This window comes from Anolis carolinensis, chromosome 2 (genome assembly GCF_035594765.1).
Source record: "Anolis carolinensis isolate JA03-04 chromosome 2, rAnoCar3.1.pri, whole genome shotgun sequence".
Classification (NCBI taxonomy): Eukaryota; Metazoa; Chordata; class Lepidosauria; order Squamata; family Dactyloidae; genus Anolis; species Anolis carolinensis.
In genome coordinates this window covers 259,743,396-259,767,744 of record NC_085842.1, presented here as the reverse complement: position 1 = coordinate 259,767,744, position 24,349 = coordinate 259,743,396, and the positions used below count along the sequence as shown (strand labels likewise).

Below are 24,349 nucleotides of genomic sequence, written 5' to 3'. Positions count from 1 at the left end.
TGGCCCATGTGGTCTCTTCCAACTCTACTATTCTATGATTCTATGATTCTATGATTCTATGAGCCTTTTAGAAAAATCAAGAACTTCTCCTGCCAGTTTGGTCAGTGCAGATGTGCCCCCTAGTAGGCTCAAGCAAAAGCAAACAGCTGCAACCTTGTAAAATATCATAGCAATCCAAGGAAATGTTACTTTGGAAAAAAATCCCACAGAGGTCAATCATGAACCCATTTTATTGACTCATTTTGCCAGTCCACAAAGGGATGCATATCATCCAATTGTCCTAGTTTATCATCAATACCTTAATTTTCTGCTGTGCCACTTTCTCAGCTGCTATTAAAATGCCCTAGTTTCTCTCTCTCTCCACTTTCCACTTTCGTCCTTAGCTTACCCCAGTTGCTGTAAACTGAGTTCAAGATGCAAAGCAACTAGTACCTGATTAACTCAGCAGTGGGGAGAGGAGAAGTTCTTGATTTTTCTAAAAGGCTCATGCAAAAGCACTTTGTTTCAGCATCTACTAGCTTTGGAAGGAAACATTATGTTTTGTGTGACTCCAAAATTGCCTTTTTTGGGATTAGAAAAAGGAATGTGTAGTCTACCAGAGACCTCCTGTAATATCTACTCATCTGAAAGATGCTTGTTGAACAATGTATAAAGCATTGTATAATCTTTTACGAAATATTTAGTTGAAAAAACTGGGTGTCTTGTTTGACAACAGTGTCCACTAGAGAGAGCCACCTCATGCCTTCTGAGGTGCTACGTTTATATATGAGTTATATCACACACTGTAGCCATCACAGTGTACAGTGTATAGCAGGGGTCCCCAAACTAAGGCCCGGGGGCCGGATGCGGCCCTCCAAGGTCATTTACCTGGCCCCCGCCCTCAGTTTTATAATATAATATTTTATATCAGTTTTAATAATATAATATATTGTATATACATATAATATTGATAATAATATTATGTTATACAATATAATACTAATAGTAATACAATATAATAATATTAATTATATGTTATATATTACATATTATATAATAGTATAGTGGTATAGTTCAGTATAGTAGTATATAATGCTAATATTGTGTTATGCTAATAATATAATATATTGTATGTACATACAGCTGCTCTGAGTCCCCTTCGGGGTGAGAAGGGTGGGATATAAATGTAGTAAATAAATGCAGTAAATAAATAATTAATTTTAGACTTAGGCTCGGCCAAAGTCTGAAATGACTTGAAGGCACACAACAACAACAATCCTAATTAACTTGACTATATCATTGGCCAGTAGCAGGCCCACACTTTCCACTGAAATCCTGATAGGTTTATGTTGGTTAAAATTGTTTTCATTTTTAAATATTGTATTGTTTTTTCATTGTTGTTGTTGTTGCACTACAAATAAGACATGTGCAGTATGCATAGGAATTTGTTTTGTTTTTTTCAAATGATAATTTGAAGGATTGTGGACCGGCCCTCTGCTTCAAAAGTTTGGGGACCCCTGGTGTACAGGAATGTGAAAACCTGTGCTTCTCCTCAGATATTTTGAAACTGCATGTTCCAATATCAACCACCATTGCTTATAAGAGCAAAGAATAATGACCGTAGCAATTGGTCTAGAGGACCTGGTGTTCTCCACTGTTGTTGTTCAAGGGTCCAGTGATGTTGAGGAGAAGGAAAGGAAAACCATTTGAGGCCATAAATAAAAATAATGAAATAATCAATGAGTCTGTGAACAAATAATATTTATTTTCAGTTTTCACATGAACTCCCACTATAGTCTTAAAAATGAAAAAAAACCCAGTTTCCAGTGATGTGATGACTGTTTGAAGTAGATGTAATATGTGAATATACTGCATCTATGAAACATATGTGTGGCATTTGGTTTTTAAACAGCTGAGCATCAGAAGCATCACTGGAATGGACTGAGCTCCAAGAGCATAATGAGGATTGGGCTGGAGAAATTAAATGGAAGATCTTTGTGCCAGAGGATTAGGTAGTATTTTAAGGTCAGCCTTGCAAAAATAAATACTTGTTTTTTTTTAACCAACAACTGGGTGCTTTTTAATACACACAGACTTAGAGATTCCAAGGACACAGGCTTAATGTACTGAAAAGTCCATTCGTCCAAGGCACTCAGAAGCAAATTCTGTCTGAAACAGGCAGATTACTATATTCTTGTTAAAACAAATATTAAGAGTGTCATTAGTCATAGAGAGACAAGCAGCTGCTTGTCTGAGCTCAAGAAAAACAGAATTCCAGGATAAGAAATGAACATGAAGAAAACAGATCTTCAGTTTTTGAAAAGCCCAGTGTTTGTGAACCAATTAATTTGCAGTAAACTAATTAATTCCCAAGGCTCAACGGAGCTGCCACCACTGCTAGTAAACAACCAAGATGCACAGCTAACATTTAGCCTGGTCTGAAGTCGTCTACCGCAGACAGCTGATTTCTAGTCCCGGCTGCCTGTCAGACCGCTGACACAATGGGCTGCGTCTGTTTCTTTTTTAAATTCACAGTTTGTTGTTTTCCCCGGTCAGACCCTATGTTTGCAATCCGGTTCATGCAGCCTGCATTCACAATTCTTTGTGGTTTCAGAAAGGATGTGGGTGTGAAAGCCTCTATGTTCTAACCTCAACATGCCATTCTTTGGCTTCAAACTCTTATTTAACTTCTCAGGAGTTTGCTTTATGTATGTAGAACTGGAAAAACACCAAGTTCAGAGAAAATGTTTGTAAAGCTTCGTAAATGAGTCTTTGAACAAAAGTTTCTTTACTAAACTGGAGGCAAATAATTCATAATAATGATACCTGTCAAAATACCAATATTTGGGGACAAGCAGCTGGCAAACAGGGCTCCAGGATTCTTCACTCTTCACACACATCCCTTTTTGTTGTTAAAATAAGATCATTGTTCTCACAAATAAGAATTCTGTCTCCCCAAATGAAAATTTTATTCGGCTCTCAGTTTTCTCATATTACAGTAACTTGAAACTTCAGCTGAGCTTTTACAAATACACTTTAGACATGAAACAAAAGGGGCAAACAAAGTTATCAAGGGAATGTGAACACAGCAAGTATAGGATTCTAGTTGTGATTGATTTTGAAGGTCTCACTGCAAAATGCTAGAAATTTGGTGTTGTAGTTCAGCCTGTGATTATGTCTGATGTCAATGAGGATGATGGTTTTCCTGTGCCTGTGTCTGATGTCACTGGGGATGAAGGTTTTCCTGGGTCTGAGTCAAGTCCAGGCCTCGCTGAGAGGCCCGAGGAATGGAGTGCTTCTCAAGGTCACATTCCTGAGAGAGGCCCACAGCAACCTTTCTCCAAGAAACTGTCTTCTGAGGATGATTTGTCAGATGCAGAAGTTAATGAGACTGAAGATAGAAGACAAGACTTTTGAAAACTAAGGGAAAGTTCTCAAAATCACTGAAGGTCAGCCCGTCAGCCTGTCTGTGGGAAAAGAGGGATAAGAAATTGTTATTTGGTTGTAGAAAAAAAACGGAATGTTTTCATTTCATTTCATGAGTCAGAAAAGGCTTTAAATGAAACAGGGAAATGATTTTAGCTCAGTCTCGCCAACGTTGAACCTTTCATGTCAGCCTTGCTTTCAAGTGGATTTCTAGTTTCAGGTTTCAGGTTTTTTCAGGTTCTGTTCTGCATATAGGATATTTATGCTGACTTGTTCTTGTGGATTTTGCATTCTTGTTTTTACCTTTGTACCTTGAAGTTCATGGGCTATTTGTTAGCTGTCGGAAATACTGTTTTTGGACTGAATTGTTTCCTTCTATTTAACTGCTTTGCTCACATATATCCTTCAACAAACTGCTTGCTGATTTTACTATACTGGTGTGGTGTTTATTATCAGAGGTGTTCCTGCTCTGGAATACAACATTTGGGGACTGGGGGAAAATTCACTGGGGACAGAATTCTTATTTGGAAGGCAATGTCCCCACCAATTCTCATCCACTTTGTACATTATTAGGGCAGATCTATATTTAAAGACCGATGGAACTTCATCTTGTGTAATTTTTTAGTTAAACAACAACAACAACAACAGTTTTATTTCTTGCCTGCCTTTTCTCATGGGACACAGCATTATAATACATAAACAAACACAATCATTTTAAAGCACTTTGTAAAATACACATATTAAAACATATCTCAATAAAATATGTATCAAAATACACAAAACAAAACAAGGTATACAGTGGGATTTAAAATTCACCATTAAAACTGTTTGGGGGCATGGAAGTCCAATAGGTTCTGCAGAATTCTACAGATATCTAGTGCTTATGCTAGATGAACAACAAATAACTGTGTTTCACAAGAAGCTACACACAAGAGCTTTGTCATGGCATGAATAGTTGGAAAAGAGGTGAATATGGGAGGGAAGGAATGATGTAGATAATCATTAGGTAGATAACCTCAATAATTTAATTAGAATGCAATAGTGTATCCCCTATCTCTTTTAATTGCTTTACATGCTTAACAGAAGCTTCTTGATATAATTAGATTATGCTACTGGGGATGTATTTCAATATTTTAAAAATGTTCTTTATGTCTGTGGCTACCTGGCTATGTACAAAAATAATTGAAACAACAACAAAAAACAAAATTACATTCTCATGATTTTTAGAAAGAAAAAGAAACAGATAACAATGAAACAATCAGAAACGGCCAATAAAAATGAGTACTAAAGTAAAGACACGGAGCTGGCAGAGCTTAACTGGTAATAAACCACCAGGTTGTCATGATCAGGCAGGCATTCTATCACAACTGCACAAAAACAAATTGTCATCCTAACCATATGTGTTGTCAGGGACTGAGTCATAGACATTTTTTGCTCCATATAAAACAAAATATGGAGCATTGCGCTTGCTCCATAAAAAGTACATAGTCCTTATTTTACACCTCCAACATTGCATACCAATACAGTTGCCTTCGACAAACTGTCACCACCAATAACAGTGAAAAGCAAAGAAAATATTCAGTAAGACAGTCTTGATTTTTGCTGCTGGTCATCAGTTACGAAACAGCTTGCATTTCCTTGCTCTTCAGTCTATTGCTGCAACACAATAATAGAGGAAATGCCATCAACTTGCAAAAACTTTTCATTTTTTTTATTTAAAAGGGGAACCTACATCCAGAGGAAGTTGATTAGGGCATTGCTGTTTCACTGTTCATTTCAAAACACAGCAGGTTACATATTACAAGTTTTTACTTTTTGTTGCTTCTATTGATGTTGGCATGAGTGACTACTGCAATCCATAGGAATACATGGTATTTCTCTAGTTCATATAAGAAGCCATGCTGACAGCAACCCAATGTAGAACACAAGCACACTTTTTGTTGTTGCTAGGCAGATGTTTCAGGGATAAAACAACTCTTGGAATGAACTATCTACAATTACTATTGTGTGGAGACTGGAAGACTTGTATATATATATATATATATATATATAAACCAACCAGCTACATGGTCCACAAACCCTGAAGTGGACGAGAAGTTACTTAAGGGCTTCCATGGATTTCCAGTCACAAATGAGTAAAACAGTTTTGTCCTGCATTTCAAAAAGGTCTGGAAATACTCTAAAAATTCTCTGATGCTCCACAGTAGCTTCACATTTTCAGATGTTGTGAACAGTTTGGTTCAGATTTGGAACTAGTTCCTAATGCTAATGCTGCCATCCTGTTTTCCCCCTGCTTAATGAGGGGAAAAGGGGGAAGGTACTTATTTCTATCATTCTTTGTCATGAAAGTGACATTGTGGAATTTTAGAGAGCTCCTGGCCATCGCTCAATGCTTTTGCTAATATGAGTAAAGGCACCCATGCAACTTGGAAAGAGGAAGGGGTTGCCCCCTTTTGTCCCTCCTCCCCTCAAATGCATTCAAATGGTGCATTTGCCGACAATGGCAAAGGTACTGAGTGATGGACAGGAGCTCTCTGGAGGTCCATGACTATCACTGAGGGAACAAAAATGATACAAATAAGGGTGACCATCCAGTGGGGCTGAACCTGGTCCAGCCTAACTGGACAGTCAGGACAGTGGGGCAGAAATGGATAATGTAGCCGCCTCCAGGATTGATTGAAATATTCCCACCCTGAATATCTAACTCCCATCTGAAATACTGTCAATACAAATATTTTGTTTATTGGAGCAAATTATTCAGGCTAAAACTGCAGTTAGATAAGATCTGGGGTGTAGATACTGGATGGTGCAAATCATAGAATAATAATAGAGTTGGAAGGAACCATGTGGGCCATCTAGTCCAATCCCCTGCAAAATATGGGGACTTACCCTCTGTATGAATTGTGCACTCCCAAATTAATTTTTCCTTTATTCCTCAAATGTTTAGCATTTCACAAACTCTAGCTGTGTATTTAGAAATGCAAACAAAGGGGGGAAACTAAGTTACCAGAACATGAAGACCACACATATTAACTTAAAGACTTGAACAATTTGACTCATTCTATATGGCACTAGAAATTTTGGTACCCAAAGGAAATTTCATCAGGGGGCAAAATGTTATGCAATCAAGGCAATGGACAACCAGTGCAAATGCACATGTACAATTCTGCTTCTGCAACCTTGAACTGCATGCCAATATTCCACAATGGGCAAAATGTCCAACCATTTCTGTATAAGAATGTGTATCTAAGACACAAGCAAGATATTGGCTATCATTGACAAACATCTCAAAAATGTGCTCGCTAACTGGATAACTTGTGTTGTGTCAGTATAAATCTCACCTATATGACAAGCTACTTAGAACAAAATGGTCACAGTATGACCTCTATGTGTGTGGTACTAGTACTGGCAGCTTCTTTTTAACAATTCCAACAAAATATGTCCTTTTTAGGCATATCCTTGGTCCTCCAACATGACTCTATGGTGTAGCTCTGCTAGAAGTTGACCATAGACCATTCTAGAAGATCTAGGATGCTTAAAGAAATGTCCTCTCTAGGCATTTACTAGGTTTCTTGCATGTGTCTACGGTATTCTTTCAGTTGTTTATTAATTAAAGGTTGTTATTAATCTGGATTTTAATTAACCATGGTAAGTCTGAGAACATTTTCCCTGTAGATCTAGGAATCGTACTGTTTTCCTTACTATCACACATATATAGACACAATAAATACATTTAAATATAGCCATAATAGCCCAAGATTTGTACAGCAATTAAAAAAGGTTAGAAAACTTTGCCATTTGCAAGATTTTTAGCACCATTTCAAAAATTTCTTAGTCTCTTTTAATTTTCTTCATCCTCATTTTAGATGTGCTGGTAACTGAGCTGTGAATTGTAAGGCTGATCAGCACACCCCATCTCACCCCATCTGTGTTTTCATGCTCTCGTTTGAAGATATATTTAAGGGTGTAACAAACATGTTAAACATTTAAGGGCGGCTTAGCACAATATTTTTTACAGGTGCCCCATCTCACATCAACCCTCATCCAATGATGTAATTGATTAAAAAGACAATTGAAAAGATGGGGTGTTAGATCTTTTGATAGTCATAATCTGACTAAATGATGTATATCTTTTATCTTTCTATAAAAACTACAGATAGTCGTTGTGCATTTCCCTCTCCTGCCTGCTATCTCCATGAGAAAATCTCTCATCCAGACAGTAAATCTTCTATTTTCATGCTCTGTGGCTAAGATCTCAGGGCTTTAACATTTTACAATTTGTCTAGTACATGGATATTTGGTAGCTCTGAATGACAGTTGTGTTTAAAATTGTACTTTGAAGTGCAATACTTTAGCTTTTATAGAAATGTACATTTTTCTTTTTAAAATAATTTTTATTGGAGTATCAGGTTAGTGTACAGTGAAAGTGTGGGAACAATAACATGATAGGAAAGATGAGTGAAAAAAATAAGAGGAGTGTGAGATGCGGGAGACAAAGAGAAAAAAAATTAAAAACCGAAAAAAAGGAAAAAAATAAAAAAAATCTTAAAAATAAAATAAAATGACTTCCTTCCAATCCTTTGCGGTTTGGTCTTCTTCTTTCTTTCCTCTAAAAATATTCATTGTCTTTCTGACCCTAGTTCTTCTCCAATTAATAGCAGTCTCTTAATTCTTCATTCTTCTAAAATAAATCTCTACCGGTTACCAGTCAGTTTGTTTTATAGGGTTTCCCAAGTTCTTTTTCAGTAAAAAAGTCAATTGGTCCATATCTTTAACTTCCCTTACTTTATTTCTCCAGTGATCCAACTCTGGTATTTCTTGTAATTTCCAAGTTTTTGCATAGACGATCCTTGCGGCCATCGTCAAGTATGTAAATAAAATGTCCTTATTTTTTGTCAAAGAGAAATCCTTGTCTAACAGACCTAGAATGTAATATTCTGGGTTTTTTGGGAATGTTCTTTGGAATATATTTTGAAACTCTTTGTGAATCCTTGTCCAGTAACTAGTGCTTTTCTTGCAGGTCCACCACATGCGGAAGAAACTTCCATCCTGCTCCTGACATTCCCAACATTTTTCTTCAGCATTCTTATACATCTTGGATAGTTCAATTGGTGTCATATACCATAGATGGAACATCTTAAGCCAATTTTCTTTGAAGTCCATCGCATAGGTGTATTTTAGCTTTTTATTCCAGATTAATTCCCATTCGTTTAAGTTAATTGGTCTTCTTATATTTTCTGCCCATTGAATCATACATTTTTTTCACTCCTTCCTTCTCTGTCGCCCAGTCCAGTAATATATTATATATTTTTGTAATTAATTTCTTTTGTGTTTGGAAGATTTTATCCCAAAAGGTTTCGTTTATATTAAATCCTATCTTTTTATCTTGCTTATAGTGGTCTCTGATTTGTAAATAATGAAGCTAAGATATGTTACTAAAATTTTGTTTTAATTCTTGATGTGGTTTTAAATCCACTGTGTTCCTGATTAAGATATCTTTGTATGTTGGCCATCTAGTCCAGCCCAGGAGTTTCCTTTGGTTTGCTTCCAAGGCTGATACCCACAATGGGGTTTTGGTATAAAAGTATCTTTTGTACTTATCCCAGATTCTCAACAAAGCTGATCTAACAAAGTGGTTTCCGAAACCTTTTTCTTTCTTCACCCTATCGTACCATGTGTACGCATGCCAACCCACCCTGCACATTTTTCATAAGGAAATGAAATCCTTGTCCTCTTCAGAAATGAATGAGAAATAAAGATAAAAATCATCGTATTGAATTAAGGTAAATGCATCCATAATAGATCTGCTGTTGTACATCTAACAAAGTCAACAACATATATCTGTCAGAGTACAGCATTTCCTTGAAGTGTATACATGAAATACCGACAATCAGGATTTAGGCTTAGTATGTTCATAAATATTTTCAGTAAAGAGCCACTCATTCACACCATACGTAAAAGCCAACTGATGGCTATTATCTTTCTTCAACATTGATCACGGGGCAGCATTGTCCATCTCCTCTGCAGGCAGCAAACTAGGATGGATCTATAATGTAGAATTAATGCAGTTTGATACCATTTAGTGGTTTGATGAAGTGTTAGAACTCTTTGGCAAGGAGCTTTGGTCATCTGCTTTGGTCACCTATGGTATCACTGAAACTTTTGTGTGATCTTCATGCATGATTGTATGTTTTGATTTACAGCGTTCCCTCTCGTTACATCTGTGTAGGGACATATAATGGTCCATGGTTGCATAGCGCAAATATGGCTTGCAGAGTTACAACCCTTGCATTGAATATCAGTGTTGTGCAACTATATACAAACAAGCAACTGAATGCACAATCAATTCAAATTTGCATTCATGGTGGCAGCAATTCTTGAACTGAATACAGACATTCTGCATTGGACAACATTTTCCCACTTTTTTCATAGGGGAACTTATACAAATATAGGACACTGATAAGAGTCTGCAAAGATAATCTTAAGCAACTAATGGAAGATTCCTACTTTCCAAGGCTGCCCCAGGTTCTCATTCTCATCTTGTAAATATCCAACTTTGCCATTTTCTTCACTAGTCCATCACATTTCTGCAATTCCAAGCAACTCAAGCACAAATGGACAGTGCATCTTCTAGCTGAAAAATAAAAGTGCTTTGTTTGACATTGCTTAATATTTACAGTCAATATATTTATCTAGAAAGAGAAGAACTTTATGTTTGGCATCAGATCATCTCCCATAGACATACATTTACTTAGAATTTCCTTGCTGTTTGCATAGTATTATTTTAAAACCTTCTATTCAAACTGCTTTTTGTTTGCCACTTGCCATTGGGCATATTTATTTCCTTGTGTATGTTCCTGATGAAGGTACTGTTCCGCTAGTTCTTCCCGAGTACTGTTTATTTTGTGATAACAAAGGGACATTGAATGAGAGTTGGCATGATGTATTGATTGAGAGACTGTGCTAAAAATCATGAAGTACAGATGGGTGACATTTTTTATTTTCTTTTAAAAAAACTCTCCAAAAGTGGAAATAACCATCTTTAAAATAAGACAATCTCAAATTATAGATTCACCCATTCACACAGATTGTTGAGCACTTAACCCTTAAAATCTTCTTTATTCAACCATGTTTGTGATTCTGGATCAGGGTTTCAATCTTACACATAACAATTACATTGCAGGAAAGGAAAGCACAAATTCTTTCCATACTGATGGTGACTCTTTTTGGATCATTGGATTAAAAATGATCCTATAAATTTAGCCAGTGTAGATGGTTGCGGATCTCCCAAACCTATTTTTATACAGAAAAACCTTTAAAATATACTCATAAATTTGAAAGGAAAATCTGCATTTTTTAAAAAAAAAAAACGAAAAGGTCAAAAAGGACAAATTTGTCCACTGCTGTCATGGAGTTGCTGTTTTGAATCCTGTCTTCGTCATGAACCTATTATGACTTTAATTTTGAACATACCTTCTAGGTAATCAGCCCCATTGAAGGTAATGGTAGCGCAGTGAGTTAAAGCCTTGTGACCTGAAGGTTGGGTTGCTGATCTGAAGGCTGCGAGGTTCAAATCCAACTGGGAAGAGCGCGGATGAGCTCTCTCTATCAACTCCCTCTCCATGCGGGGACATGAGAAAAGCTTCCCACAAGGATGGTAAAAACATCAAAAACATCCGGGCAACCCCTGGGCAACGTCCTTGTAGACGGCCAATTTTTTTCAGCCGGGGGAGGAGGACAACAGCCTTGCAAATAGTACTTTACACACAACCACAGGGAATCGCCAAAAGGCTAAATGGAGGGTTGCACAAACACAACAAGGACCAAGTACTGAAAGCACAATAATCCCAAATAAACAGCTCAGGGGAAGGTCCCAGGGGCTTACATATCTTTACACTAATGCACAGAGCATGGGAAATAAACAAGATGAACTCCAACTCTTAGCACAACACCACACGTATGATGTCATAGGCATCACTGAAACTTGGTGGGATGACTCCCATCATTGGAATGTAGCCATTCAGGGCTCTAACCTCTTTCACAGAAACAAAACAAAGGGAAAAGGAGGTGGAGTAGCCATATACGTCAAAAACAATTACGTTGCAGAAGAGATGGACAGGTTGCTTACCTGTAACCGTGTTTCTTCAAGTGTACTCTGTGAATTCACACTAATGGAGAGACTGCACCTGCGCAGGCTCCAACGGATACTCTTCCAAGCTAAAGTTTGAAATTTGGCGGTAACCCCGCCCCTCTCCCCAGAGGGTATAAGAGGTGCCCTCCGCGCTCACTCCCCAGTTCCTACGCCACAAAGGCGATGAGAAAGGGAGAGGTTTGCACGTGGGGAAGGAAGGGCGGGATTGTGTGAATTCACAGAGTACACTCGAAGAAACACGATTACAGGTAAGCAACCTGTCCTTTTTCTTCGTGTACTCTGTGAATGCACACTAATGGAGACTAGCAAGCTGAGGTATAGGCAGGTGGGACATAGCAAACCCGACAACAAGTTGAGTGTCCAAACAACACTTTTATTTAAGCACAAGGTGCAAAGGCAAGTGCAATGGCAAAAAGCACAACACATATAGAGCAGAAGAGATCCTAGCCATTAGGATTCAGATAGTAAGGCAATCACAACATTGCATGTCAGCAATAGTCAGTAGAAATGACAGAGGTAAGTATATATCAGTTTCCCTGAACGCAGGTACTGGGAGGTAGCAGTATCGAGGAAAAAAACCACAGTGTAATGGGTAAGTATATGTCAGAACCCTGGCAGCAGAGCACCAATAACCTTACACAGAGGCCAGTCTCTATCTAATATCTTTATTAAAGAAATATATAAAATCAATAAAAACAAGTGAAGAATATAGTTCAGAAGCAGACCTTTCAAATGAGGTCAAATATAGTCCAGAAATGTATTGTCCAATATAAGATATTAGAGTTCAAAGTTTTAATCCACTTGACCGAAACACACACTTTGCCAAGCAATAGTGTGGGAAATAACAGAGTCTTAGAGTCCAATGAAGCTTGACAACAAGGCTGGAAATAAACTTGATTATTGACTAGATCCGTGACTGGAGACAAGGCAAAACATGAAACATGAAACAGGGTCCGTGGTAAAACCGCGAGGCTGTCAGGACCCTGGCTGCAGAGCACCAATAACCTTACACAGAGGCCAGTCTCTATCTAATATCTTTATTAAAGAAATATATAAAATCAATAAAAACAAGTGAAGAATATAGTTCAGAAGCAGACCGTTCAGATGAGGTCAAATATAGTCCAGAAATGTATTGTCCAATATAAGATATTAGGGTTCAAAGTTTTAATCCACTTGACCGAAACACACACTTTGCCAAGCAATAGTGTGGGGAAATAACAGAGTCTTTAAAATCCAATGAAGCTTGACAACAAGGCTGGAAATAAACTTGATTATTGACTAGATCCGTAACTGGAGGCAAGACGAACATGAAGCATGAACAGAGTCCGTGGTAAAACCGTGAGACAAGGCAAGGCTTGAAGCTTGATCCGGGAAGCAAGGAACTGGGATTACGAAGTCCACACACGATCTCTCTCCTCAAGCTGATCAATTGACTCCGCAAAGAATCCCTCGCGCCAAACACCTATATTGGGTCTCGTTTTCCCGCCAACAGAACTCTTTCCCTAGAGAACGAGAAGCGAAACCCAACTCTGTCCAGATGCATGACTCCTTAGAATTTCCCAAGGGAAGCAGACCTAATCAGCCATTTGTTTGGCAGCGATTCTCAGGCTTCTCCAATTAGCCTCCCTGACTCCCCTATCTTTAGAATAATTTTCCCTCCTGGAAAACGGGGGGGAGTTCTGCCCAAGGCCTGTTTGGCTGAATTCTTGAGGGCAAACATCAACATCCTGCAGGTGAAGAGACTCCGGCTCTTGCTGAACCGGCAAAAACCCCATGTTTTCCTCTTTGTCTGCCATAATAGTACTAGGAACAGGACTACAAGGCCCATGAGTCATCACACTATCCCCGCCCTCAAGGCCCCCCTCAAACAGGGCCCCTCTCCTCGAGTCGCGGGGCCGCGGCTTGGTAGGGTAGGCCTGATGGAAGCGGCGGACTAAGTCGGGGGCATGGACTGTGGAAGCGTCTTCCCAGGAGCGTTCTTCGGGGCCAAAACCCACCCAGTCAAGGAGATACTGAAGGCGGCGGCGATGGAAGCGAGAATCCAAAATGTCCTGAACCTCGAACTCCTCCTCTCCATCCACTAGAACAGGGGCGGGGGGCGGCCGACTCGCGTCGGGGCGTACACCATCCGCCGGAAGGAGCAGGGAACGGTGGAACACCGGATGAATGTGCATGGAGCACGGAAGTTGGAGTTTGAAAGTCACGGGGTTAAGTTGCGCCACTACTGGGTAGGGACCAATGAAACGGGCATCTAACTTCCGGCAGGGACGGTGGGAAGGCAAAAAGTGAGTGGACAACAGAACCCGATCTCCTACCTTGATCTCGGGGCCCGGCTGGCGATGGCCGTCAGCGTGGCGTTTGTAGTCCTCCTTGGCTTGATCCAGTTGTTGGTGTAAAAGTTCTTGTACTGCTGTGAGTTCCTGCAGCCAGTTCTCCGCTGCAGGGACTTCTGAGGTTTCAATGACAGAAGGAAAGAAACGTGGATGGAAACCGTAGTTTGCAAAGAACGGGGTTTCTTTAGTTGAAGCCTGGACACCATTGTTGTATGCAAACTCTGACAGAGGTAATAGGGAAGCCCAATTGTCCTGTTGGTAGTTTACATAACAGCGAAGGTATTGTTCCAAAGTGGCGTTGGTGCGCTCAGTTTGCCCATCCGTTTGGGGATGGTGAGCTGAAGATAAACGTGAGTCTATGTCCATTAGTTTTTTGTAGTGCTTTCCAGAAACGAGAGGTGAATTGAGATCCACGGTCAGTGACTAAACTCTTGGGCAATCCATGTAGTCGGAAAATATGTTGAAGGAATAAATCTGCAGTCTCTTTGGCCGTGGGGAGACCATCGCAGGGGATGAAATGGGCCAACTTGGTAAAAAGGTCCACCACTACTAGAATCGTGGTGAATCCAAGGGAGGGTGGTAAGTCAGTGGTAAAATCCGCGGAAATTATCTCCCATGGGCGAGAAGGAGTGGGAAGGGGATGCAGTAGCCCTGACGGCTTCTCCCTTCATGTCTTGGAACGCTGACATATAGGACAGGTATTGACATATTTCTCCACATCCTTGCGGATCTTGGGCCACCAGAAATCTCGTAGGATCAAGTGCATGGTTTTAAATAGCCCAAAATGTCCTGCTGGCTTGCTGTCATGACACAGATGAAGTGCTTTTTCTCTGCCGGGACCTGGAGGAATGTAAACATGATTCCTGTAGCATAGTAGCCCATCCTTAAGTGAGAATGGGAAACGTAGTCCTTGGCGAATCTGTTCTTGAGCCCAGGCATCTGTCTGTTGACTGGCTCTAATTTCTTGAGTGCAAAGGGATTCTGGGTTAGAGGGAGTTGGTTCAATTGGAGTGGATTTGGTGTTTCCCACTGTGAGCGTGGCAAAGTTTTCGGGTTGCAGCAATCGAGATTCTGAGGTCTCTCTGCGTCCTGCAGCATACTCTGGTTTCCGTGATAGAGCATCTGCTTGCTTGGTCTGAGCCGGGGTCACATAATGGATCTGGAAGTCGAAACAATCAAAGAACAAAGCCCAGCGCTGCTGCCTTTGATTTAACTTTCGTGCGGTCCTTAGGTGCTCTAAATTTTGATGATCAGTATGAACTTCAATGGGGAATTTGGCTCCTTCCAACCAATGTCTCCAATTTTCAAAAGCTGCCTTTATGGCCAAAAGTTCTTTCTCCCAAATAGTGTAATTTCTCTCTGGGGCTGTTAGTTGACGGGAGTAATAGGCACAAGGATGAAGATGTTCTCCCACTGGTTGCATGAGTACAGCCCCAATTGCCACATCAGAGGCGTCAGCCTGCACAACAAAAGGGGTTTTAGGATCAGGGTGCTGTAGAATTGGCTGGGTCGTGAATAACTGCTTTAGCTGGTGGAACCCTTTCTCTGCTTGCTCCGTCCAGCGGAAAGGCTGTTTCCCTCGGATGCAGCTGGTGATTGGGTCAGACCAGCGAGCGAAGTCTGGGATGAATTTGCGGTAGTAGTTTGCAAACCCCAAGAAGCGCTGTACTTCCTTCTTGTTGGTTGGCGCCCGCCATTCCAATACTGCTGAAACCTTTGCCGGGTCCATGGAGAGCCCTAGTGGCGAGACGCGGTATCCCAGGAAGTCTACCTCTTGCAGATCAAAGGCGCATTTCTCTAACTTGGCATATAGTCCATGATCCCGCAATCGTTGTAGCACCATTCTGACGTGTTGCTCGTGTTCCGATTGTGATCTAGAATATACCAAAAAAATCGTCCAAATATATAATCAAGAACCAATCTAGATAATCCTGGAAGATATCGTTGACAAAATGCTGGAATGTTGCGGGAGCTCCGGATAATCTGTAATTCATGACTAGGGACTCAAATAATCCGAATTTGGTCTGGAAGGCGGTTTTCCATTCGTCCCCTTCTCTTATGCGAACTAGATTGTAAGCCCCGCGGAGATCCAGCTTGGTGTAAACCTTGGCCCCTCGGAGCCGGTCTAATAGGTCTGAGATCAGAGGCAGGGGGTGGCGCTAGGGCAGGGAGACGGGCTCCGCATTCCTTCAAGCCCCGTATTTCTCCCTCCTGCGTTCGGAGTGTTTCCCGGATTCGATTGAATTCATCTTGGGAAATGGTGTAACTGGGTGGTTGAGCCTCCGCTCCGGTTCCTGTAGACATTCTGGCCTTAGGTTGTTTGGTGCTTAAGGTGGCGGAGTCAAACTGTCAGGACCCTGGCTGCAGAGCACCAATAACCTTACACAGAGGCCAGTCTCTATCTAATATCTTTATTAAAGAAATATATAAAATCAATAAAAACAAGTGAAGAATATAGTTCAGAAGCAGACCTTTCAGATGAGGTCAAATATAGTCCAGAAATGTATTGTCCAATATAAGATATTAGAGTTCAAAGTTTTAATCCACTTGACCGAAACACACACTTTGCCAAGCAATAGTGTGGGGAAATAACAGAGTCTTTAAAGTCTAATGAAGCTTGACAACAAGGCTGGAAATAAACTTGATTATTGACTAGATCCGTGACTGGAGGCAAGACGAACATGAAGCATGAACAGAGTCCGTGGTAAAACCGTGAGACAAGGCAAGGCTTGAAGCTTGATCCGGGAAGCAAGGAACTGGGATTACGAAGTCCACACACGTCCACTCTCCTCAAGCTGATCAATTGACTCCGCAAAGAATCCCTCGCGCCAAACACCTATATTGGGTCTCGTTTTCCCGCCAACAGAACTCTTTCTCTAGAGAACGAGAAGCGAAACCCAACTCTGTCCAGATGCATGACTCCTTAGAATTTCCCAAGGGAAGCAGACCTAATCAGCCATTTGTTTGGCAGCGATTCTCAGGCTTCTCCGATTAGCCTCCCTGACTCCCCTATCTTTAGAATAATTTTCCCTCCTGGAAAACGGGGGGGAGTTCTGCCCAAGGCCTGTTTGGCTGAATTCTTGAGGGCAAACATCAACAACCTGCAGGTGAAGAGACTCCGGCTCTTGCTGAACCGGCGAAAACCCCATGTTTTCCTCTTCGTCTGCCACAATAGTACTAGGAACAGGACTACAAGGCCCATGAGTCATCACAGAGGCAGGGCAAGGCTTGAAGCTTGATCCGGGAAGCAAGGAACTGGGATTACGAAGTCCACACACGATCTCTCTCCTGAAGCTGATCAATTGACTCCGCAAAGAATCCCTCGCGCCAAACACCTATATTGGGTCTCGTTTTCCCGCCAACAGAACTCTTTCCCTAGAGAACGGGAAACGAAACCCAACTCTGTCCAGATGTGTGACTCCTTAGAATTTCCCAAGGGAAGCAGGCCTAATCGGCTTGTTTTTTGGCAGCGATGCGTAAACTCCTTCGTTGGGCCGCCCTGACTCCCCTTTCTCTAGCATAAGATTCCTTCCTGGGAAACGGAGGGGAGTTCTGCCCAAGGCCTGTTTGGCTGAATTCTTGAGGGCAAACATCAACATCCTGCAGGTGAAGAGACTCCGGCTCTTGCTGAACTGGCGAAAACCCCATGTTTTCCTCTTCGTCTGCCACAATAGTACTAGGAACAGGACTACAAGGCCCATGAGTCATCACAGTATAGTACACAAGCACTAGATTGAAAAACAACCAACATATCATGTCAATACACCTTGAGTGACATAAATGAACTTGGAAAGAAAGCATCAAAACTGGCTTTGAGTAAAACAAGGAATGTTAGGAAAGGCAGGAGGAAAGGATGGACCTGGCGAAACCTGAGTCCCTGAGGTTCTTTGAATCCATCCTGTAGTGTGAAACAAAGGTGGATGGGGTAGACCAGATAGCCGCTCGACAGATCGAGTCGAGAGGGATGCCCCGCAGGAAGGCAGTAGAAGTAGAAAGACCCCTTGTCGATCTAGGGCGGATCAAAGGGGGAGGCGGGCGTTTAGCCAGCTGGTAGGCCAGTTCAATAGCCTGAGCAATCCAGTGTGAAAGTCTTCGAGAATAAAGAGGTTTGTCCAGCTTATGGGTAGCATACGCCACAAAAAGTCTAGGTGACTTACGTATGTCTTTAGTTCTGTCTCTGTAGAAGAGGAGAGCTCTTCTGACATCCAGGAGATGAAGTTTCCGTTCTAAGGCAGAAGAAAGATTAGGAAAGAAAGCAGGAAGTAGTATATCCTGGTTAAGGTGGAAGGGGGAAACCACCTTAGGTAGGAAGGTGATGTCCGGGTGAAGAATGGCCCTGTCGTGGTGGAAACGGAGGTAGGGCTCGTCCACCCGAAGGGCAGCCAACTCCGACGATCTGCGCTCGGAGGTGATGGCAACTAGAAAGGCAGTCTTCCAAGAGAGAAGGTGAAGGCCGGCAGAGGCCATGGGTTCAAAGGGAGCTGAAGCCAGTTGAGAAAGGACGAGTTCAAGGCTCCACCCAGGGGTCGGAGGTTGAACAGGAGGTCGGAGGTTGTTGTAACCTCGAAGAAAGGTCTTAATGAGGTTGTTAGAGAAAAGAGAAGGTTGTCCTTGATGTTGGAAATGCCAGGAGAGAGCAGCGAGATAGGATTTCATCGAGGCCAGAGAGTGTTGACGATCCGCAAGAGAAAGTAGGAAGTCCAGAACTAGCGGGATCGAAGTGGAGGAGGGATCGACGTCTCGGTCCCGAAGGAAAGTTTGAAACTTAGCAAGCTTGTAGGCGTAGGCCCTTGACGTAGCCGGCTTATGAGCAGCACGAAGAATCGCCTGCAGGTCCGGGTGGAGAGAATTTATGGAAGTATCCTCCAAGCTGTTACGTGTAGGGAGGGAATATCGGGGTGGAGCACTTGTCCCCTCTGCGAAGAAAGAAGATGAGGGAGAGTCGGGAGAGTGCGAGGGGACCCCGCGCACATGCGGAGTAGAGTTGGGTACCACGGTTGGCGTGGCCATGCAGGGGTAATCAGGATGGCCGATGTCGGCGTTAGATAGAGTCTCTCTATCACCCTCGAAATCAGAGGGAAGGGAGGAAAGAGATAGACAGGTTCGAGAGTCCAGTCGAGAAGAAACTTGTCTCCGAGACAGCCCGGAACCGAGTTTGGAGGGAGTCTCACTCCGAAGCGAGGAAGTTGAGCGTTCGAGGGGGAGGCAAAGAGATCTAGGGCTGGCCAACCCCAGTCGTCGAAGACGGCTTGCAGGACTTTGGGATCGAGACGCCACTCGTGGGGGGAGGTCGTTATTCTGCTTAGAGAGTCCGCTAGCGTGTTTTGGGCACCCGGTAGGTGAACCGCCGAGAGGGTTATGTTTCTCGCTATGCACCATAGCCAGATGTCCATTGAGAGAGCCATGAGCTTCCTCGAGCCCGTACCTCCTTGTTTGTTGATGTAGTACATGGCTACTACGTTGTCTGTCTGGATTAGAACAATTTTGTGGGGAAGAAAGCGAGCAAACGCTCGGAGAGCTTTGAAGATTGATAATAGTTCTAGAAAGTTTATGTGGTGAGACTTATCTTGGGTGGACCAAAGGTCCCTGATGGTGAGGTTCGACATGTGAGCTCCCCACGCAAAATTGGAGGCGTCGGTCGTGATGGTGACTGACGGAAGTGGGGAATGGAAGGGAAGTCCCACACAAACGTTCTCCGGGTCCTGCCACCAACGAAGGGAGAGGCGAACTTGGTCCGGTATGGTGAGAAACATCGAGCTCGAGTGCCGATGGGGTTTGAAAGAGTCTATGAGCCATCTTTGAAGAGGTCTGAGGCGCAGCCTGGCGAAAGGGGTGACCATGACCGTGGAAGCCATATGACCCAGGAGAACCTGGACAGAGTGGGCTCGAACCCTGCGGTTGCGGAGGAGGAGAAGAAGGTGTTGCTGAAGGGTTAGGAACCTGTCCTTCGGCAGGGAGGCAGTTTCCGCGAGGGAGTTGAAGAGAGCCCCGATGAAGCGGATTTCTGTGGCCGGGTGGAGCTGGGATTTTTCGGAGTTCAGCTGAAGGCCCAGCCTTCAGAGGGTTTGAGAGACGTGGGTTTGAAGGGACGAGGGGTCGGATGCGACAATCATCCAATCGTCCAGATAGGGGAAGATCATTATGCCCTGTTTTCTTAGATGCGCTGCCACAACGGCCACCACCTTCGTGAAGACCCTTGGGGCCGTAACGAGGCCGAAAGGGAGAACTGTGAACTGGTAAGATTGTCCCAGGAGCTTGAAGGAGAGGAAGCGTCTGTGGGATCGGCGTATCGAGACGTGGAAATACGCGTCCCGTAAGTCTATAGAGGCAAAGTAGTCTCCGTGTCGGAGCATTGGGAGCATGGAAGCCACCGAGACCATTCGAAATTTTGAAGGCAAAATGAAAAGGTTTAAGGCTCGTAGGTCGAGGATGGGCCGAAGACCTCCGCCCCTCTTGGGAACCGTGAAGTACCTCGAGAAGAAACCTCGAGTGTCCTGCCCGGAAGGAGAAGGCTGGATTGCGCCCTTCGTTAGAAGGGAGTCGACCTCGGAGCAGATCTCCGGTGAAGGGTCGGTGTGGAGGACGTGACCCGTGGGGGGCAAGGTTTCGAATTCCAAGGCGTAGCCGTCCCTGACAATGCAGAGAACCCAGGCATCTGAGGTGATAGACTCCCATTCGTGGTAGAAAGGGGCTAGACGATCGCGGAAAGTGCAGAGAGGAGAGTTTGGGTTGGAGCTTAAGAGAGGCATGGCAGTGGCAGTAGTAGCGAAGGTAGAAATGGTTCCGGGAGAGTGGGCGTCAGGCCCTTTGTTGGGGTTGTGGCATAGCTGTAGCACCTTTGCCTCGACCTTTCAGGACCTGGTGCTGACGGCGAGGCTGTTGGTGATGACTGTGCTGACTCGAGCTTGACGAACGTCGAAACAGTTGGTGACGAAAAGGCTGAGGGAAGCGATGGTATCTTTGAGGGAACCATTGGGTCCGTTGAGCCTGGGGCTGATCGGTGCCACACTTCGCTGCGAGGATCTTGAAGTCATGGTTGGACTTCAATTTGTCGTCTGTACCCGAGTTAAAAAGTCCTTGGGTGTCGAAGGGGAGGTCCTCGATCACTTGTCGAGAGAAGAAGAAAGTCCTGAGGACCTAAGCCATGCATGTCGTCTGATTGCAACCGCGTGGGCAATCATCTTTCCGGCGGTATCGCCAGTGTGTTTCGCCATTTGAATCTGGTGGTGTGCAAGGGAGTCCGCCTCCTGCTGGAGGGTTGACAGAACTGAACGGTCTTCGTCAGAAAGTTTGGCGAAGAAAGGTTGGGCCTTTTCCCAGAGGATCTGTTGATATGCGCCCATACAGGCTCCGTAGTTTGCCATGCGGCAAAGGAGGAGAGCACCGGAGTAGAGTTTCCGGCCTACTGCATCAAATCTTTTACCCTCCCTGTCGGCAGGAGAGTTAGACTGTCGACCCGAGGATTGGGAGGCCTTTACCACCATGGAGTTTGGGTCAGGGTGATGCTTAAGCCATTCCAAGGCTTCATCATCGGTTCGGTACCAGGCCTCTATTTTTTTAGAGGTTGGAGGTATCGAAGATGGGGTCTTCCAGGATGCCTGGATTATGTCCAGGAGGTAAGGAAGAAAAGGCAGCAAAGTGGCTGGTGGGGCTTGAGCCTGGACCCTCTTGAAGACGGGGTCGGTGACGGCTTTTGAGGTTTGTTTAATTTCCATCCCCAGAGCGTCTGCCATTCTAACCATTTGGTCGGAGAAAGCCCGGATATTATCCGTCGGGGAGGGTGGGTCGACCTCGTAGGCGTCGTGAGGTGGAGAGAGGTCAAGGCCGAGGGAGACGACTGAGGCCGAGAGGATCGACTCGGGGTGTTCGACATCGAGGTCATCCTCCTCAGCCCCTTGAGGGGACCGGGGAGGAGAGACAAGCACAGAGTCCTGTTGAGGTATCACCTCAAGGGCAGCAGCGGGCTGTGGACGAATGTCCTTGGAAGCAGAGGCCTGGACGGCACGAGCAAGGCGCGTCATCTGTCTACCCCTCTCAGGTGTTTGAGCCAGAGAGAAAAGTTCTTGTTGAGCCTGAGGGTGCGATGGGGCTGGCTGAGGAACTTTAATAACTGTCCTGACCGACCGGTCGGGAGAGACTTGAGCGCCCGCATCCGAGGACTGACCATGAGGAGAAGAAAATCGGAGGCGTTGCGCCGGTTGGATAGGGGAGGATCTCCTGGAGGAGGCCACGGAAGAGGGGACGTCCTTCTTAGAAGAAGCTGAGGAGGAAGACCTCTGGATCATTCGCCTCTTGGCTGGAGGTTGCTTCGACGCGACCCTTAACGATTTTCCCGGCGTCGGTGGAATCGGGCACATAGCTGCCGAGTCAGATTGGGCTCGTCTGGATTCCTCCTGGGCCCTCTTAAAGGCAATCTTCATGGCTGAAGAAGATGGCGGCGAAGCTAGACGGGATCGAGTAGAAATGGCCGAGGCCACAGAACTCGAAGTCGATGAGGGGCCCATTTTGCCTGACCAGGTCGAAACGGTGGCTGTAGTCACCGTGCAGGGCGGTTTGGTTGGTTTAGTCCTCGAAGTCTTTGAGGCCTTGGACGATACCGACGGAGTAGGCCTAGACGCCATCGAGGCCGAAGTGGAAGTAGAAGCTTCAGGAGCAAGAGTCTTTTCGTAGAGGGCTGCTCGAAGTCTCGCAGCCCTATTTCTTCGGGCCTGAGCTGTAAAGGCCAGGCAAAAACGGCAGGTACCGACGACGTGACTTTCGCCGAGGCAGAAAAGGCACTTAGCGTGGCCGTCGGAATCTGGAATTTTAGCGGCACATTGAGTGCACCGCTTGAAGCGCGTAGTCGACATAGGAACGAAGAGTCCGAAGTGAGCTTTGCGGCGGAAAAAAAGGAACTGGGGAGTGAGCGCGGAGGGTGCCTCTTATACCCTCTGGGGAGAGGGGCGGGGATACCGCCAAATTTCAAACTTTAGCTTGGAAGAGTATCCGTTGGAGCCTGCGCAGGTGCAGTCTCTCCATTAGTGTGCATTCACAGAGTACACGAAGAAAAAGCAAGATGGCAATCTGGGAAACCAGCTTGAAAGCATCTGGATAAGAATCAAGGGAATGGGGACTCAAAATGATCTCGTTGTGGGTGTCTACCACAGACCTCTGTGCTCCTGCAATTTGTTATACAAAGGAAGGTCGAAACAAGTCAAACCCGCATTCTGGACTTTAGGAGATCTGACTTCCATGGACTAAACGACAAGGGAGTTAAGGATGGATGGGAGTTTTTCAAAAGGGGCCTCTGTGAGAAGAAGATGGGGTAATGCTTACAGGGGAAAGGGAAAAGGCAGAACCTTTTAATGCCTTCTTTGCCTCAGTTTTCTCACAAAAAGAAAGCCAGCCTTAACCTCAGCAACATGGAGTGGATGAAGGATTAGGGGAAATCCAACCCCAAACAGGGAAACAAGTTGTCCAGGAACACCTGGCTGCTCTAAACGAATTCAAGTCCTCAGGGCCAGATCAACTACATCCAAGAGTATTGAAGGAACTAGCAGAAGTCATTTCAGAACCACTGGCAATCATATTTGAGATTTCTTGGAGAACGGGAGAAGTCCCAGCAGATTGGAGGAAAGCAAATGTGGTCCCTATCTTCAAGAAGGGAAAAAAGAATGACCCATCAATTACGATCCGATCAGCCTCATCCCGATACCAGGCAAGATTCTGGAAAAGATGGTTAAGAAAGTGGTCTGCAAACACTTAGAAACTAATGCGGTCATTGCTAATAGTCAACACAGATTTATTAAAAACAAATCATGCCAGACTAATCTGATCTCTTTTTTCGATAGAGTTACGAGCTGGGTAGATGAAGGGAATGCCGTGGATGTAGCGTATCTGGATTTTAGTAAGGCCTTCGACAAGGTCCCCCATGATCTTCTGGCAAACAAGGTAGTCAAATATGGGCTAGGCAAAACTACGATTAGGTGGATCTGTAATTGGCTAAGTGAACGAACCCAAAGAGTGCTCACCAATGCATCTTCTTCATCCTGGAAAGAAGTCACGAGTGGAGTGCCACAGGGTTCTGTCCTGGGTCCGATTCTGTTTAACATCTTTATTAATGACTTAGATGAAGGGCTAGAAGGCATGATCATCAAGTTTGCAGATGACACCAAACTGGGAGGGATAGCTAATACTCCAGAAGACTGGAGCAGAAGAACTGGGCATGTTTAGCCTGCAGAAGAGAAGCCCGAGAGGAGACATGATAGCCATGCATAAATATGTGAGGGGAAGTCATAGGGAGGAGGAAGCAAGCTTGTTTTCTGCTGCCCTGGAGACTAGGACGTGGAACAATGGCTTCAAACTGCAGGAAAGGAGATTCCACCTGAACATTAGGAAGAACTTCCTAACTGTGAGAGCTGTTTGGCACTGGAACTCTCTGCCCTGGGGTGTGGTTGAGGCTCCTTTTTTGGAGGTTCCT

The 24,349-nt window shown here is 43.9% G+C and overlaps 1 long non-coding RNA gene across 5 annotated transcripts in view; it reads right to left on the bottom strand.

Annotated features, from left to right (window-relative positions):
• Positions 1–2,924: 2,924 nt before the first annotated feature.
• Positions 2,925–24,349, bottom strand: part of LOC134296650 (uncharacterized) — a 39,690-nt gene continuing 18,265 nt past the window's right edge. For all 5 annotated transcript variants that reach the window (XR_010003471.1, XR_010003470.1, XR_010003469.1 and 2 more), the window contains 2 exons: positions 9,913–10,039; positions 2,925–3,446 (listed from right to left, as the gene is read on the bottom strand). This is a non-coding gene — a long non-coding RNA (uncharacterized LOC134296650). The remainder of the gene's footprint in view (positions 3,447–9,912; positions 10,040–24,349) is intronic.